Here is a 10,120-nt window from a genome sequence, read left to right on the forward strand (position 1 = left end):
GATGACCTCGACCGTATAGTCACGTCCGTCTCCCGTACACTGACGGTGGAAGCCGCGGGAACCTTACTGGAAGCCATTAGCTGTGAGGAAGTACATGATGCGATCGCACAAGGTGCGTTGAATCGGTTCCCAGGCATTGATGGGCTTCCTGCTGAATTCTATCGAGGATTTCGCAACGAAAAGGCACCGCGATGGACGGAAATGTACAACGAGATGTTAAATTCCGATGCGCCTATTCCACCGGCTTTTATGGAAGGCCTCCTGGTGCCAGTACATAAACCGAAGCCAGGAATTACGGTCACACATTATCGCCCCATCACCCTGCTTAATGCCGACTATAAGATCTTTGCACGGTTGCTAGCGTCCCGATGTCGTATGTTAATTCGTAGCGTTCTCTCTCCAGAACAGACGACACCGGGTGGATCGGTGAATGTACAAACAGCTACTGGCGAATGCCGTGATGTGATAGCGCTGGCGGAGGAGTGCCGGCTTAAAGCGGCGATGGTGGCGGTTGATTTTGACAGTGCTTTTGATAAGGTGCGCCACAACTATCTGTATGCTGTACTGGAACAAATGGGTTTTCCAGACCGTTTTACTGGTCTCATTAGAAGGTTTTATGGGGGCGCACAATCCTTGGTACAGGTTAATGGGCGTATAGCAGGGCCCATTCAAATTCGACGCTCCATTCGCCAGGGCTGCCCTCTTTCGATGCTGCTGTTCGCGATAGCGTTGGAACCATTAATTGGGAGGCTCACCAATTCTCTTTCTGGGATGGAACTACGGGGCTACACCTTCAAATGTCGTGCCTATGCGGACGACCTCCTGCTGCTCGTTCGTTCTGAGGAAGAGGTGAAGACGGTTCTTGAACTGTTGTTGGGCCACAGTGTGACGGCGGGTAGTGCTGTGAACATGAACAAATCGGCGGCAATGCCGGTTGGAAGGGGCCTTACGCCGGAAGAAATCAGTCCGTTTCCTTATGTGCAACGATTCCGCTATCTCGGCATAGACTTTACCTCATCTGTAAAACATACTGCGGCAGTTAACTACCGACGTATTTTACAGACAACACGTACCATGGTCCGACAACATCTGCTACGGCGCCTTGATCCTTTGCAGCGAGTCGAGTATCTGAACACTTATGTGGTTTCTCGAATGGTGCATATTTCGCAGATCCTGCCCCTACCACTCACGCTCGGACGTCGACTTCAATCAGCACCAGGCTATTTTGTGATGATTGGATCGCCCCTCAAGGTGCGATACGAAACGCTCACTCTCCCTACGGACAAGGGGGGACTCGGACTTACGAATGTTCACTGCCGAGCGACGGCGCTCCTTCTAGCCACGATGTACAAGCAATGGCGTAGCGGGCATGATTCCCTTACATCCCGCCTACTCGATCTCCTGGTTCCAGCGTCCCTCACACCTCCGGTGGCGGTGGGCAACATTACGCCACATTTTGCGCATGTTTCAACATTTATCGTGGAACTTAGTTATATCAGAGACAAGCTTCCGCGCACGAGACCGCCACATGCGAAGGATTTTTATGTTTGGCTGCTACGACGGATAAGTCGTAATGTCATTGAACTCAAACACCCCAGGTTGCATTGGCCGAAGATTTGGAGACATGTGCACCAAAAATTTCTTCCTACCTTCGTTCGGGCGCTGTGGTTCTCTGTCACCTGTGGCAAGTTCAACACCAACCAACGGCTCCATGCAATTGGACTAGTGGACACTCCACTATGCCCGAAATGTCACCAAGTGGATGACGACCATCACCGATTAACTTGTATCGCGGTGGAGGACGTCTGGCTCCTAGGAAGACAGATGGTTGCTTGTTACCTCCGTGTGACCCCGCAACATATTACCCCTCCTTCCTTCTTACATCCGGAGAGTGACTACTTTCCGGCGACTAAATCACAGTCGATCATCTGGATCAAAGGTTGGACGATCGCGTACCTATATGGGGATGCTGCCAAGTCGCGACTTGACTTTTGGTATTTCTTGCAGCCAGCCCACAATGAGGTTCACAGATGGTCACACTATCGGAAAACCTTTGCCAATTATCTTCAGGCAGTCTTCCTTGACCCCCCACGCAGTTGGGTTGTGCCGGGTGCAGCCGGTGTGCACATTTGACAGCTGATAATGATCCTCACGCTTCTCTCACCACTCCATATGTAATAAACATACTACACGATAAAATGATCTACATGTTCCTTTTGACAGAGTGATCTTTATTGAAAATAAATAAATAAATAAATATCCCTGTTCCTTTAAATTTGTGATTTGATTTAAAATGATTTTTTTTTTTTGCAGAGGATGCATTTCATTTATAAAAAAAGTTGGTAGAGCACTTAAAAAATAAAAAAAATAAAGAAAAAAACAAAAAAAAACAAGAAAGTTGGTAGAGCACTTGCCCGCGAAAGGCAAAGGTCCCGAGTTCGAGTCTCGGTCGGGCACACAGTTTTTAATCTGCCAGGAAGTAACTCTCCTCTGCACAGTTGGCTTCCTCGACACTCTTTTCGACTATAAGACACAACCATATGCTGCATTACAAAATTTCTACAGCACACTTCAACCGTGCGCAGTGTTCTAACAATAACAAACTACACAGTTACAGATATATAAGAAAACTGGATTACATTAAAAGTTGACTTTTGTCTTTCTTTTGTAAATATAAAATCATTTGCTCAATATCTTTCCTCAAACCATTCGGAACTTCATTCACATTTACGGTCAAACTTCCCGTAGTATTCGCCGGCCCTTGGATGATGAGATTTCACCGAACTAGCAGCGTCCACTAACGAAGTGCGCTACATTGTATCCGCCACAGTAAACAGACAGAATGCTTTTTAGCAATAAAAACCTTAAAAATTAGTGTCTCTAAGCGCAGACGGATATTTTAGAAACGAACCAGTAAGTTTATGTTCGCTCGGCGTAACCCCTTTCAGACGGAGCAGATGAGCGGGTTGTAGGCACACACACAGCGTACGCAGATTGCACAGTGCTTACACCCTGCCGCCTCTCAGGCGCATAACCAGTACAAAAGGACGCCGGGCTATACCAGAGAACATTTTGTCTGAAACAAAAATTGTTTCCCATGACGTGATCTATCACCCCTAGATGTTTGATGCAAGACTTTGGTACAGGCCGGTATAGTGCAACGATGTATAGTAGCACTATATAAAGTGCCTTGAGTTAAGGCCAGTCAAATGATGCAAACTGTGCAAAAGTGCGGAAATGCGGCACTGGTGCGCACATCTCAGCCACTGGGCAAAGCGGAACAGCAACATCTGTGATCAGGCAGTTCACCAAATGAGCGACGACGGATCCGCTTCCTTGCTTACGCGGTGTCGGGAGGACCCAAACATACCCAGTCTTGCTTCCCTCTGGCGTACTGAGAAATGGCTAGTATTGCAAAAGAGCAAGAACGGGAGATCTGTGTTCTCGGTCATTTAAACACGAATGCTAGGAATCTATAAATCGTGCTCGAAATTTCTCCTTGACTTTTGCAATTCTTCGCACGTATTCTTGAAATATAGCACTTTCGTTGAACAGATCAAGGACAGAGAAATGTGCAATGTTTTGAGACAATAATTGGTTCTCCAAAAGAACAAACTTCCTTTCCAAAGCATCTTCTTTACGCAAAAGTCAGAAATTAAATTATTTTCACCTTGCAAACTGACGTTCAGGCTTTTCATGGTCTTTCAGTTCTTCTTTACAACAGCAGGTGAAAACTCACAGTGTTTGCTGTGGGTGGTCAGCGCCAGTTCATGACTGAAAGGCCCTACAACTCATTTCACGAAGAGGAATGTAGTGAACTGAACACTGAAGAACGGCAAGTCAAATTAAGGGCTCTTAAAAATTTGGATGAGACACATCAATAGGATTTTAATGTTAGGTCGTAATAATTATTACCTCTTGAACTCTTCATTTCTTGTGGTACATTCGTTTCTGTTTTACTATACAAAGTACTGTTTTCGGTTTTCTAGAACGACGATCACAGTATATCTGCACTGCGGGCAAGGTTCGAAGTTGCAGTAAGAATAGCAAGATCCATTTTCTGAAGGAGAGTTTCTAAAGACTGTCTCATTGATGCTGCAGAGCTTTTGTGTCCCACGAACGTTAGCAGGTTTCAATAAATCGGCCTTTCCAAACAAACATTGACTCGACGTATAAGTTTAATGGCCGGCGATGTGCACAGGCAGTTAACAAATAACGCTAAGGACTTTGTTGCTTTCTCTGATGCTTTGGATGAAGCAACAGATCTTAAAGATACATCTCAGGTAGTGATATACATACGAAGTGTCTGTGACGCTGTGCGCGTAACAGAGGCTGTTTGGCCTTAGTGCCTTTGAAAGGGGCTGCGACAGGTGTAGACTTACTGCAAGCTATCGAGCAAGTGACTGATAGTATCGACATGGATTAGAATCGGTTAATATCAGTGGCTACGGATGGAGCATCGGCAATGCGAGGCTATCAGGGAGGTCTCACAGCACTGATGCGAAAAAAGCTAGGACGCACAGAGGAGACGTTTTATGGAAGTTCAGCGTTCTGCATCGAGAGGCGCTTTTTGCAAAATTAGTAACGTTCGAGAACATCAAGCAAGTTATGAGTACTGTAAACTATCTGAAGACACATGGGCTTACGCATCGCCAGTTTCAGCAGTTCTTTGGCCGGCCTGAGTGGCCGAGCGGTTCTAGGCACTACAGTCTGGAACCGCGCCACCGCTACGGTCGCAGGTTCGAATCCTGCCTCGGGCATGGATGTGTGTGATGTCCTTAGGTTAGTTAGGTTTAAGTAGTTCTAAGTTCTAGGGGACTGATGACCTTAGAAGTTAAGTCCCATAGTGCTCAGAGCCATTTGAACCATTTTTAGCAGTTCTTTGAGGAATTAAGAGAGGAGCACAGCGACATACCTTACTATACCCAAGTACGCTGGCTCAGTCGAGGTAAAATGCTGAAAAGGTTTTTTTTGTTTACGTTTGGACGTAGTACATTTCTTACATTAGAAGGAAAAAAGTGAACTTTGCTGGATATCAGACCTTGCATTTCTCGTGGACATTGCGTCTCACATGGAAATGGAAATCTGGCGTCTTACGGGGCAGGTCCGGCCGCCTTGGTGCGGGTCTTATTACATTCGACGCCACATTGGGCGACCTGCGCGCCGGATGGGGATGAAATGACGATGAGGATAACACAACACCCAGTCCCTGAGCGGAGAAAGTCCCCGACCCAACCGGAAATCGAACCCGGGCCCCTTAGGACGGCAGTCCATCACGTTGACTATTCAGCTATCGGGGCGGACATTGCGATTCACATGAAAAGCCTGAACGTCAGTTTACAAGGTGAAAATAATTTAATTTCTAACTTTTGCATAAAGCAGGTGCTTTTGAAAGGAAGCTTGTTCTTTTGGAGAACCAACTAGTATCTGAAAACATTTCACATTTCCCTATCCTTGATTTGTTCCACGAAAGTGCTATATTTCAAGAATACGTACGAAGAATTTCAAAAGTTAAGGAAAACGTTGGAGCACGATTTATAGATTTACGCGTGAGTCTTCTAGCATTCGTTGCTTTGAACGGCCATTTTCAGCGTCGGTTGAACATGCTCCGAATCATCTACAGATGGAACTGATAGACCGGCAATGCAATGCACGGCAGGAGGATAAGTTCTTTCCAGTACGAAATACAAAAGAATTCTACGAAAGTTTTCCACAGCAAGAATTTTCACGGCTGCATCATGAAGCTGCGAGAGTTGTTTCCAGCCGGCCGCTGTGGCCGAGCGGTTCTAGGCGCTTCAGTCCGGAACCGCGCTGCTGCTACGGTCGCAGGTTCGAACCGTGCCTCGGGCATGGTTGTGTGTGAGGTCCTTTGGTTAGTTAGGTTTAATTAGTTCTAAGTCTAGGGGATTGATGACCTCAGATGTTACGTCCCATAGTGGTTAGAGACATTTGATTTGAAATTGTTTCCATTTTCGGATCTACTTATGTGTGGGAAAGATTTTTCTCCATTATGAAAATGAATAAATCAAGGATTCGATCGAGTGCTAGTGACGAAAATCTTCGCAACTGTTTGCGTTTATCAATGAGTCGCGTTTTTGTGCCAACAATAACTTAACCGTTTCTCATCACTAATGACAAACAGTTTTCGGTTTTCTATCTTTTTCGAATTTAAAATAGTTATTTACTAACCTTCCCTCATCCAGCGCCATATTATATAGGTGAACATTGTTACATGAAAAATTTGCTATTAAACTGGTTGTTCAAAATGTACTTACATGCTTAAAAATTACCGTTTAATTATTGAGAGAGGTATCTAATACCAGTGCCATAAAGGATATTTAGGTACCTAATGTGGTAGTAAAGGTTATAAGGCGCGCTAACTGTCATGTTAGAAGCATAGTCAACATGAGGAGTCGCCCCTCACCACAGCGACTTCATTTTTTATTGAATATCTGCCTCGCAATAGCCGCTTTGCCGACTAGCTGATGACTGCGACCTAGAAATTACGGCACTAGGAACCCTGAGGAGATTGTAACGGAACCGTGCATTTCCTTTTTAGGATAAGCTGGGAGGTATGTGTCGACCAAGATAGTACATAACCGTCTTCACACGACCAATTTGGCCTCTAGGAGCCCGTTGCGAACGCTATACTCCACGCCGCACGGCAGTCTGCGTAGGATACGGGCAAGGAAGCATCTGGAATGAAACTTGTATCAGTGGCTGCCACTTCTCTTCACCAACGTGTGTAGGACTTTTTTCTGAGGTCTGATGACCGACGTAGTGGAATGTACAGCAGACCACGTCCTAATCCAAGTCTAAGGCATGCCACCACTGATGTTCTTATAAGCGAGAACAAAATCAAAAACGTTTGGAGAAAAAAACCGTTGTCGATGTGATATGGAGAAATACAAAAAATGTTCCGAAAGTTTCCATATTATTTCGTCGAGAATCGTACATAACCCGTATACGACGGGTGCCTTTAATTATGACCCTAAAAAATAAAGTTCCATATTGAAACATGTGCTTTGCTGGTACATGTCTGCAATCCAGATACGCTTTAAAATCCCCGCGCCGCTGTACCTTAGCATGCCAGCTGAGGACCCGAAACATAATGGTACAGCCCATCTCCGCTTAATGTTTGGGTGTGTACCACGACTGCAAACATGTATCTGCCAAAAATTATTACGTAACATTATTTTTTCGAGACGAAAATAAAACTCGACTTATACCCCTCTTAGGAATTATTTTCTTGAGCCGAGAACGGTCACGTCGTTCACGAACCTTTACATTGCTATATTTTTCCTTGGATAGCCCAAGAAAGGGAACGGCTGGGACGGAGGCTATTCTTCGTCGAGAGCAACAACAGGAAGGCAACAAATCTCGCTCGCGTCAGCCCTGTTGTTTCAGACCCTATGCCGCCGCCGCCGCCGCCGCCGCCGCCGCCTGCCTCTGTGGGCGGCGGCGCTGCTCGGTTCAGAAGACGCCGCCGGCCGCCGGCCCGACCCACCCCCGCGCCGCAGGGGGCCGCAGTCAAGTGTCCGCTGCCCGCCTCAAAGGCGCCGGCTCTGCCTCCAGATGGCCGCCAGGGCGTGGCCGCCCCCGCCCTGAATAATAAACAAACACTTCCGCTAACGACAAGTGCCGCGGCGCGCAGCTACCGGTCGCTATGGGCGGAGCGAACCACTTCCACCGTGTCTCCGGTTCGTCAGGCCTCAAGCGACTCTGTGGACTGCTTCCAGCTGCGAAAACTGGTTCCAGGGCGTGCCCGTACACCTGTCAGGTTACAACACTCCTTAGAAATTTCCATTCTTCCCCTAACGTTACTACGTGTCTTTCTGTAAAGAACGCTCCAATTCCTTAGTGTCTAAAGTACACAGATCCCGAATTGAATATTTTGAGATGAATCACGAATGATCAGTAGTGAACATGGCGGTTAGTCATAAAATTTGGATTACGACTTCGACGTAGTAAAGCGGTGACTGCGAAAATTGGTGTGAAGTTGGTCTTTCTCTGCACACTCATCCTTCAGTGCATCACTTACATTTCAGCTATCCAAGATTCGTTCCACCCGAAATTTACATCGTCATCATTCCAGCGATACCTGTCGTGCAATATTTTCTTCTCTTGAGCAAATAGGAAGAACACCGGGTGTCATCTTAGGAGAACATGGCCGAAAAATGCAGATTAAGATGCAGATTAAGCCGGTGCGTAGTCGTGCCGCGACCTTCGTCATGTTCTAAATGACGAGCAAGATTCTGAAATCCCATCCACTTCCGATCTTCACCTTCCCTTCTGTGGTCTCGATTGTGATACCCCGGTGTACGAGGACTTGCGATTTCCGGTTCTTTGCAGCGAAATGGTCTGCCATATCGTTCGTCCTCATTCAGATTTGTTTGACCGCACTGGAATCGTCGGCGACACCGAACTACAGTAAAATTAGTTTGTTCATTGCTGCCGAACCACTTCCAAATACGTGGACTTTCCGACCACGGCCTTTCCCGACCCTTTTGTATATGCTGCATGTACAGTGCACTCACTTCCTACCACCAAGTTTTCAACTGTGGCGTTTTCGGCCAGTGCCTCCCTCACTGTTGCGACTTCCTTTTAAGTAGCAATAGAGAGGCGTATCACCAATGCGGTTCTCTTCACTCACAGCAATTTAAGGTGTGCTCTTAGGTTCCTACCTAACTCCATCTTCGGAAATCGCGACATATAAGGAAATAACCAGCCAAATATATGTAAAAAACATAATTACAAATGTCATTATTGTTCGTTTCACTCGCAACACTTTTTCCTTTCTAACCACATCCTTGGAAATCACGGCAAATCCGGAAGAAAACAGCTAAATATTTTTGACAAGAAACAACTGTCATTGCAACTCGTTTCACTCAAAGCACTTTAATCTTTCGTCTTTTAATTAGACCAAGAATTAAAATTAAAAAAGATTCAAACACGCCTCTGTGTTACTTCGCCAACGGCCTTGCCGCGGTGGTAACACCGGTTCCCGTCAGATCACCGAAGTTAAGCGCTGTCTGGCTGGGCTAGCACTTGGATGGATGACCATCCGATCTGCCGAGTGCTGTTGGCAAGCGGGATGCACTCAGCCTTTGTGAGGCAAACTGAGGAGCTACCTGATTGAGAAGTAGAGGCTCCGGTCTCGGAAACTGACATACGGCCGGGAGAGCATTGTGCTGACCACATACCCCTCCATATCCGCATCCAGTGACTCCTGTGGGCTGAGGATGATACGGCGGCCGGTCGGTAACTTTGGGCCTTCGTGGCCTGTTCGGGAGGAGTTTTTAGTTTTTTTATGTATTACTTCATTAATGCATTATGTGAATAGTGCAGACAATAACCGAATTTATATGTGAAGGGATGTTCCTTTTACATAACGGTCGAAAAAGCAATGCCTAACATCAAACAGTTTAGCACCGTGCTATTTCCAACCAGAACCTGTCCCACCGCTGTGGCTGCCCGTGATGGCACGAAAAACAACGGGTTGCGAAGTCCGCAGTGAGAAAGGCCAAGACACCCATATTCCCAGGCAGCACTATCACAGCGATGTCCTCCACGAAATGCAGAAAACGAATTATCGCACAAGACACGACTTCATGGGTCGGGTACATGGGCGCCCGCAGAAATTTCTGCAGAGGGGTGGTAGTTACACTCTAAAACTTGTAATTTTTTATACACTCCTGGAAATGGAAAAAAGAACACCGTGAATTCATTGTCCCAGGAAGGGGAAACTTTATTGACACATTCCTGGGGTCAGATACATCACATGATGACACTGACAGAACCACAGGCACATAGACACAGGCAACAGAGCATGCACAATGTCGGCACTAGTACAGTGTATATCCACCTTTCGCAGCAATGCAGGCTGCTATTCTCCCATGGAGACGATCGTAGAGATGCTGGATGTAGTCCTGTGGAACGGCTTGCCATGCCATTTCCACCTGGCGCCTCAGTTGGACCAGCGTTCGTGGTGGACGTGCAGACCGCGTGAGACGACGTTTCATCCAGTCCCAAACATGCTCAATGGGGGACAGATCCGGAGATCTTGTTGGCCAGGGTAGTTGACTTACACCTTCTAGAGCACGTTGGGTGGCACGGGATA

The 10,120-nt window shown here is 46.7% G+C and overlaps 1 pseudogene; it reads left to right on the top strand.

Moving 5' to 3' along the window:
- The first annotated feature begins 8,970 nt into the window (after positions 1-8,970).
- On the top strand, positions 8,971-9,088 carry LOC124728027 (annotated as a pseudogene).
- The last annotated feature ends 1,032 nt before the right edge of the window (positions 9,089-10,120 follow it).

Source organism: Schistocerca piceifrons, chromosome 1 (assembly GCF_021461385.2).
Source record: "Schistocerca piceifrons isolate TAMUIC-IGC-003096 chromosome 1, iqSchPice1.1, whole genome shotgun sequence".
Taxonomy (NCBI): Eukaryota; Metazoa; Arthropoda; class Insecta; order Orthoptera; family Acrididae; genus Schistocerca; species Schistocerca piceifrons.